Raw genomic sequence first — 9,297 nt, 5'->3', positions numbered from 1 at the left:
GTACTGTATATACTGTACATTACATGAAGAGCTAGTGTGGCACGAGAAAAGAGAGATATGGAAAATAGCCCAACAATGACATCATCATAACTGTCACATAGGCCAAATAATCCTATTGCTATAATGCTAGACTGTTTGAATGGCCCACGGCGGGCTGAGGCTGCCGTGCCCTTGGGCAGAGAGTTAAACAGGAAGTCAGACACACACCACGCGGCTAACTTTCCACCGCTCTGTATTAAATATAAACCTATCGGAAAGAAAGACAGGACCATCTGCTGGATCTGGTGGGGCAATGCTCTAGCTGCCTCTGACTGAGAGTCGCCACTGAAATTGGATAGACGCAACAATTGTTGTTGGTGATTAGATGCTATACTGTAATCAAATGTGTGTTTGTGTGTGTGTGTGTGTGTGTGTGTGTGTGTATGTGTTACGCAAGACAAAGCCTGCGATTCATCCACATGTGCAGAGGAGTTTCCGTCCTTCTGCTCGTGACTAACTTCGTACTTTTGCATATTAACAATTCTTTTTGAACATATGTCAGGTCAGGGATTTGGACTCATCACTTTATCGAATATGACCTGAAACTTTGCGGCAGAATTAGTTTCTCCTGTATGCTTTACCCTCCGCCACATCCTGCTCAGAATGATTATTTCAGTTCATCATTGACGGTGACTGTTTCACTTATTTTGTCGACGGCCACCTCCTACAGTCACAGTGACAAAAGTATTATTCTTACTGATGTTATAAGACAATCAAGATAACACTAAAAAGAAAAATACTTTAGAGTGGTATTGTGCATTTTTCATACAATTCATACAACACAACATTAATAACAACAACTAAAACAGATGAAGGCTGGAATGGGAAACAAATGTAAACCACATGGCTTAAGGCAAAACATGGATATGAATGTACTGTTATTGCAGCGATAAATATGCAAAGCACATCTTGTTATTTTACTGACTATCTTTCAGGGTCTTTAGGTTTCCGAAGCAGTTACACATTACATTTACATATATTCATCATCATCGTCATCTTCGGTGTAGGAAGTTCAGAAAGAGCCACATTGGGCATCACTTCAGTACTTTGTTTCATGTTGCGCCTGACACAAGTGCATGGAGGTTACTGGCATATGGTGGTACATATCTCTGCATTCCATAAATGTGGCTGACCCTTCTTGTTAGACTGAATAATGATGGATGGATACTGTAACTTAGTAGATTCATCTTTGGGGCATCATTAAAAAGCTAAATCGGATGCTCGCTGCCATGAGGATGTGGGAGTGAGTTGGTGAGTGTTCTGTGTAAGATTTGTAGGTTGTTTTATGTGTGTTTGCGATCGGTTTGTTTTTGGAAAATCCTATCAACACACTCTAGAGGAATTGCATCCTTGTCTCCTTGCTGTCCCTGAATTAAAAATCTGGAAAAAGCATTTGGTTACATAATGGAAAGTCAGTGAATTATACGACTAAAATCATATTTACAAGAATAGAATGGAAATTTGACGAGAATAAAAGGAATTTTACAAAAATGAAGTCAACATATTGCGAGACCAAAAAAAAAAAAAACATTTCTAAGAAACAATCTGAATTTTATTAAAATAAAATGGCGATTTCTGAGCATGAATGTATAGCTGCATTATTATAAGCAAAAAAAATATGCTTTAGTATAAATTTTTACAAACAAATATTGTTTTGTCACATCATCATCATCATCATCAGTGTGAAAACTGTAATGTGATTTTTCAAAATTAGTGATGGGTTCCATCATCATATGTTTTTTAATATAATATATGTTTAAGGATATTACCCAATCAATATGTGGCAGGTCTCTAAAGAGACAGCAGCTTCTGCTCTCAGACTGTTGTCTATGCATTGGTGTGGGAATGTTTTCATTCACCCAACTTTATTATTGTAACACTCCATCTTTTCCCCCGTAACTTTTGCAGGCTCTTTATATCTGTGGTACTGCAAGACAAAATTTATGAATCTTTATATTTCAGTCTGCTTCTTTCCTGCTACTCTTTTTATGGTTTAAGTTATAAAGCGCAATATACTGTATGTGGATCGTCGTTTAACATCGCAGGGCGTTCTTAGATCAAATCGCTAACTGCGCGGGTGTGAGTAGCCAACTATCATTTTTTTTTTTTGGCGATGGTCCAGTCCAAGCGCGGAGAAAATCCACGCAAGCACTGGGAGAACCTGCACACGCCACCCAAGCTAACCACATCTACACTGTGCCGCCCAGGAAATTATTCCATTTCACAAAATTGCTCCCAGAATTATTTATTTACTCCAAACAATGTCAGCAATGTTTTGTTTCAGGCAGAATAATTAAATGTTCATCCATTAGATTGTAGAAGATACAATTAACCTGTGGATTGACATACAACAAAATAATAGCTTTGTGTTTTGTAAATAGGTACAAATTTCACACTAAGGATTTTTCTAATGTAAAATATTTGCCGGAAATGTGAAGCAGTCTGTTAAAGCCATCGTCAATTTTCACTCTTGGCTTACATTTGTTTCTTCAGAAGAGCACTCAGGAAAGCATGAGGAAGGATGTGAAAACAGGCTCGAAGCCATGGTTATGATTTGTTCCTCTTTTTTTTCTTAATTGTGTTCTCTTGTATGTTCAAACTCCCGGGAGAGTCTTCACAAGGCGGCATATAAAAAATGTGCACGTGGCACAAATGAAACGTAGACGTTGAAACAGAGTATTGAGGTGTCAAGCCTTCAGTTTAGCCCATGACTGTTGCTGATGATGCATTTAGACTTGCCATGCGTTCAGCGGCACAGGCGGCTTGAACTTAAACAAACGTTCAGTAACGAGGCAAAATGTGCGTTGACAGTTCATGATGGAGAGCAGTGAGCCAACTGAGAAAATGTATCTGAGGGGAACAAGGGAGATTCATCTTTTAGGGTGGCATGCAGGTTCCTGTCGGATAATGACAAGGAAAAACTATGATGGCCACACATTATATAATAAAAAAAAAAAAATCAATTGAAAATGACGTCTTAGTTCAACAATAATGGCAAGAAGAAGAAAAAAAAGCAAAATAAGCAAACTGATTGATGTGGAAGAATTTGAAAGATAGACATTTCCCAATCCAGCATATTGTCTCGGCTGTCTGCATGTGTTTGCTCATGTGACTGATGTGACGAATTGTGCTGGAGGGAAAAGCAGAAGCCAGAGGCTGAAATATAATGGCCCTGCGCGGACAAATGTGAGCCTGATCGCTTTGTCTGTGTACTGTGCAAAGCAAAAGGCAACTAAACAAGCCAAAAGGAAGTCAAAAAATGACACAAATACTAAGTGACACACACGGACTGTTTGCTCGTTTGTCCGTGTTCCAGCTGAAATGGTAAAAAGGATTTACTGATGTGTCAAGTTTAACCCTTTAGTGGGTAAGGAAGCATTTGGAATGAGTATCGATTCCAAACTGCTCCTGAAGATTGCGTGCTGTTATATTGCAATTTTGAATAGTATCGATGCTTTCTATGATTGCAGTGTGATAGCGTTTGGTATTAAATCAAATCAAATTCATCAAATTAAATCCCCAATGAAGGCCCAGGTACCAAATGCACAGGCCGCCACAGCTTTACTTCTTGAAAGCCTAATATGAGGTAACACAGTTAACTCTGTGATTTCATACAGACCGGCAAAGCAATGACACAGTAAAAAAAAAAAAAAAAGGCACGTTGAGAAGTAGTACAGTAGGTGGTCGTATCAGAGGCATAAAAACTGCAGGGCAGTGTTGAACAGGGGTGCGAAGTTTGAGACTCACTTCTCCTGTCTTGCCTGTGAATATTCTCATTCATTCAGGTCATTTGATTTTCAGGGAATTGAATCGATCGCTACTAGACTGTTCTGGTTGTCTTTGAAGACGTCTTGCCTCTCATCCGAGCAGGCTTCATCAGTTCATGCAACAAGGCTTAGTTAGGCCAGACTAGCCTGAGTTGGCGTGGAGAATTTCAATGGATGGTATCATTCTTTTGGAATGCAAAAAAGACGAGTGGCAAGAAGCCGCTGTCCGTCCACAAGAGTTTTTAGGTGGGAGCTCCCTTATTAATATTCCATTCAGTTCTAAAGTGACAGTGGAGCTGCCTAAACAGCCAAGGAGGCAGCGTTTTTGCGTTATTTGTTGGAAGCAGAATTATTGCGTTTTTTGGGATGGACGAAAGGACGGCAGTGTAAGTGGGAGATAGATGGTGTCGGAAGCCACCTCCTCTTTAAGAGATGGTCGTTCAAAACAACTGCCTTCCCTGTCCAAAAATATGACCTGACAAGTTTGCCTGTCTGTGTTGTGCCATGTGTCTGCTCAGTGGTTGTTCGGTTTCCCCAATGTATGTATCTGTGCATTCCTCACTACACTTGACCGCATACACCAGATTGCTTTTCTGGGTACGGGGTGTTCGGTCTTTGTCTCAGTTCGTTGGTTGGGCTCCAGTCTTGTTGTGTTTGAAGTCATTCGTGCTTTTTTTTTTTTTTTTAACAATTACTTAATGAACGTTTCCCAGCCTTTATTCAGCCAAGGTTACCATTTTACAAAAACACACCACTAAACAAAACTGTCACAAAAAGTATGACACTGAAACAATGATGACATTGATTCAGTTTACTCAGTTTACTACACTTGCAGGGACTCTGTCTGAAATCTTGGCCTGTGTTCTGCCTGTCACTATACGTCACTGGCATAGATACATTTGTAATTATTAAATATAATTTCCAGACAAATTCAGTAAAATTGCACAATTTCAATCACAGCTATATACTCTATGTCACACCAGGCGCTGGCACTGACGTCATCAGGCATCTGATTATCTGAATGTGTGATTCTGTGTTGGCTGTACGAATGTGCGCACATTCAGCTTGATTGGTTGTGTGTGAAAGACACAGGCTGATAAATGCTGACTCTACGTATCCAGCTCTAATGCCAATTTCATGGAAACTGTGTGAAAAAGATTCTTTTCTCCAGCCACCTCCTCAGGTTCGCTCAGAGGGGGTGCAAAAACATTCCCAGTTCAGCAGCGAATCCAGTGTGATGTCGCTCTCCAAACCACACATTCCTGGCTTTCTCTTTCTTCTCCATCAGGCTGTCCCAGGGAGGCTGAGGAGTGTGAGTCCCCAAACGTTGGGACGCTCTCTCTTGTCCCTCAATCCTGTCCCAGATGGTCAAGTGAAGGATCGGGACCAGCTAAAATCTGCGGATAATTGGATTGCATTTAAGTTTTAAACCCAAGGTTGTAGAATAAATTGGGATGAACTGCCAATAAGTGTTTCCGGGGTTGGAAAAAGGAACAACAAATAAAAAATTAGAAGAAAAAAAATTGGAAACATTTGAAAAATATTTGGAAACAAAATCAGTGAAAGGGTGAATCTGCGGGTGCCGAATCACGAGTATGCGGGGGTCCACTGTATACTTAGTTTTGTGTCATTTTTTATACATAATTTGACATTACTCCTGAGTCCCTTAATGAAGTTCTCTGAAATGGAAGCGTATTCATGTTTAAAAAGATGACATACATATTTTTGGAAAATATATTTACTTCTATAAAAGTGGGTCTGCTTAGGATTTAATGTCCCAATGTGTGTCCCTGGGGCAGACCACTTGAGAATGCTTTCTATGGCAGATTAACATTTATGACAAATGTGTTTATCACTCGGAGATATATTTCGTATTTACAAACTGTACATTCAGTTTGTTTCCCTTTCCATATCGAGACACGTATTGAGTTTGGAAGGCATAAAACCTGGGGGCCGGATCCAGAATTCTTCGTGTATGCGTGTGGTTACCAAGGACGAGTGACGCAAACTGAAGCAAAAGCTAAAATGACTTTCCCTCTCGAAATGTGAAGGTGGCCATCACACAATCAAGTAGACGTTCAGCCTAAAAGCCATTCAGATGAAAAGAAAATGAACCGGCGTGTTGAAAATGTTTAGAATGATCTACTTTAGAAAACAATACAACTCATACAATTGTGTTTGCACATCAAGGCAATGTTTGACTGGTGCCATAGCCACCTGTACTTTGTTTGGTTAAGAAACACTTTGAATGGTACTTTAGCTTGAATATGGAAGGATTATGTATTCCATGACCTTCTCGTACCTTTTATTCAGTGTGGATGAATCTATGCGGGATGTCTCCGCATTGATTACTCTCGTCGGAAGGTTTCATCTTATCCTTGAAGAAAACCGCAAGTTCCATGTACTAATCCGACACGACACTTCTGTTATCCCAACACAAAGTTGGCCTTTTCCTTGTTACACTGTCAATGAATAAAAGATGATGATTTTAATATGAAATGTTGGACAGCGTAAGGTGAAGCAAGGTGAACATGTATATGTATTGTGTCAAAGCTTGGAAGCTGAAGGTTTTTCAATTGAATGCATTCAGTTCAGACAAAATTGTTTCTTGGGTCAGACAAGCAGATTTATCATTATGTTGGAGTTATAAATCATTGTAGCTTTTCATAGTGCAGGGAACCATATTTTATTGATATCAAAATGTTTATCATGCTCAGGGTGGAATTATAGTATGTTATTCTGCACTCTCGCTACATTCTACTCTTTTGACAGGTGAATTCAGGGAAAATATTAGAAAGAACATTTTTGTACACAGCCTGCAAAAATATGGTCCCTTATTTGCTTGGTCTGACCTTCTCCTTTAAGACCGACTCGCCTTGCAGCTCAAAGGAAAAATCTCGCTGTATGTGTCTAACTTCTGTGTACTCAACTGATACATTTAGCAGCCTGCTGAGATCATACATGCACAGTCCAGTTAATGCTATAGAATATCATCTCATGATCTTTAGATTTTTTGGACTACGGTGTAAGTGTAAATGGAAGATAAAGACCTGAGGGCGGACAGGAGATTCATTCCATTCTTTCCTTTGATATGCACACATGTAACATCCTAATACAAACCACTCTCACATCTTCATACAAATGACAGAGTGTCTGCAGGGAATCACATGCACAAATTGATTAGATCAAATACAAGAGCTATGTTGAATATTCTGCCTTTGGTTGCACCACAAAGTTGTCCTTTGCCTGAGTAGGGTGCCATTTGACATTTGACAACAGCAAGACTATTTGCATAAGTGTGAAAGTAAACAATGGAATTCTATATTGTTTGTTGTCGAGGTCGTTGTTTTATTATTCCATCCATCCATCCATTTTCTGAGCCGCTGATCCTCATAAGGGTCGCGGGAGTGCTGGAGCCTATCCCAGCTATCATCGAGCAGGAGATGGGGTACACCCTCAACTGGTTGACAGACAATTGCAGGGCACATATAAACAAACAACCATTCACACACACAGTCACACCTACGGGCAATTTAGAGTCTTCAATTAACCTACCATGCATGTTTTTTTGGGGGGATGTGGGAAGAAACCGGAGTGCCCGGAGAAAACCCACACAGGCACGGGAGAACATGTAGACGCTCTAACCAGTTGTCCACCGTGCCGCTGTTTTATTATTATTATATTCATTACTTTTTCTTTTTTCTCTTTTATTTTCACACATTTTAGATCAGTTTGCATGGTGAAAAGACATGCATGCTGTGGGGATCTTCTCCTCTTGTCCCTGTGTTTGCTGTTCCGGAATATGTGGGGGTGGGACTTTTTTTCACTCCTTCCTGATCTCGGGGGGTGGGGGTGAACCAGTGGGGCGACCTCCTGAGGAGTAGTGGAGGTGTGATGGTGACTCGCCCATGTTCCGTGGGTGCTGGGGCGGTGCCGACTGGCACCCGCCTGGGTCCCCCGCTCTGGCTGCTGGTGGGGGCGGTAGGGCCCCCCTGTCGCTCCTCGGGCCTGCTTCCTCCTCTTCTCTCCGTTCCTTGCGTCCCGCTGCATTCGCCTCTTCCTCTTCCCGTGGGGGAGCAGGGTGGTCTCCTGCAGGCTGTTGGGCCTGCTGTAGGGTTCTTTTCCCTGCCTGGTTTGGGGGGGGGGGGGTCCACCTCCCACGCTCAGGGGCGGGTAGTGGGTGCTGGCTGGGGTGTGTGGGGGGGGGGAGTTGGTGCTGCGGGTCTGTCCTATCCGGCCTCCTTTCCAACAAACAAGGGACACTCTCCCACCCTCGGGCTGGGCATTGCGGGCCCTGCGGGTTGGGTGGAGGGCGTCTTGTTCTCCTGGGAGGGGGGGGGGGGGGGGGGGGCGGCGGGGCAGTGGGGGGGTTGGCCGGGGGGGGTGGGGCATTGAGTCCCTGCGGCCTAATCCCGCCCCTCAATTGATTGGATGGGGTCCTCAGCCGCCGCGGTGCGGCCACAGCAATTACAGGACACTGCTGTCAGTCTTTGTGCATGTAAAACGGTATCAATTCACTTGCATGTATCCGCAGACACACACCCCTAGGACTCTTTCACTGGGTGTGGGGTCACGCACTTAATGCAACAAATAACTCATGAATATGCAAATCGCGTGTGTATCCCCTCACTTATACGTTCCTCCTGTAGACTTTTATAATTCACATAATTAATGCCACCACACTTCAGTTGTAAAGTCGGGTTCACGACCTTTGTCCTGCATGCTTCTTCTCCTGTCCTTGTCCTGTTCTATCTTGTCCTGTCTTTCCCTCACAGGGTGTAGCACTATAGCCACATGGAACACTCATATTTAATGTTTCATTGTTGTAGATAATGTAATGATTTACTTCTCTCATCCTGTTTACAATTAGTGTTTTGTCTTTTGTCTTTGTTTCTCTCTCCCTTGGAGAAACTTTTTTCTGTTCGACTGATCAAGTCTGATTCTCAATAAACCTCAATTATAATACCACAGCGGAACCTTAAAAACTCCACTGTGACACAGTAAAACTGTTCCAGCATGAAAGGGACACAGATTTTCCATTCTGTTTGACCTGACAGCCGAACAGGACAAAAGAAATATAGATATATTTTTATTTATTTAACTAGGTTGGTCTCATTGTGATTAAAAACCTCTTTTTCAAGGGAGACCTGGGCAAGACAGGCAGCAGAAAAGAACAAAAAAACACAAAGAAGTTACAGACATACAAGGAAAGACATACAAATTAAGCCAACATTTTGGATTTAACCAACTATGAGTAATAAATCCATTGTTCAAGCAGCTGAGCTAAAACATCGACATTCTATAGAAACTGCTTCCATTTGTTTCATCAAAGATTTAAAAGCATTCAAGGACACAATTTCCTTCATCTTTAAAATTTGATCTGGTAAAAAACATTTTTGGTCTTATCTGCTTTCAAAACAGGTTTGAGCTCATGCAGTGTATTTTGAACGATCACAAAGGTATTTTGCAAAATTTCAGCAGCTTGTGCAAG

At 41.7% G+C, this 9,297-nt stretch overlaps 1 long non-coding RNA gene across 3 annotated transcripts in view; it reads right to left on the bottom strand.

Moving 5' to 3' along the window:
- Window positions 1-1,703: 1,703 nt before the first annotated feature.
- LOC133480077 (uncharacterized) overlaps window positions 1,704-9,297 on the bottom strand; it is a 38,788-nt gene continuing 31,194 nt past the window's right edge. For all 3 annotated transcript variants that reach the window (XR_009789170.1, XR_009789171.1, XR_009789172.1), the window contains 2 exons: window positions 6,109-6,268; window positions 1,704-5,203 (listed from right to left, as the gene is read on the bottom strand). This is a non-coding gene — a long non-coding RNA (uncharacterized LOC133480077). The remainder of the gene's footprint in view (window positions 5,204-6,108; window positions 6,269-9,297) is intronic.

This window comes from Phyllopteryx taeniolatus, chromosome 6 (genome assembly GCF_024500385.1).
Source record: "Phyllopteryx taeniolatus isolate TA_2022b chromosome 6, UOR_Ptae_1.2, whole genome shotgun sequence".
NCBI classification, from domain to species: domain Eukaryota; kingdom Metazoa; phylum Chordata; class Actinopteri; order Syngnathiformes; family Syngnathidae; genus Phyllopteryx; species Phyllopteryx taeniolatus.
This window is presented reverse-complemented; position numbering and strand designations above follow the sequence as displayed.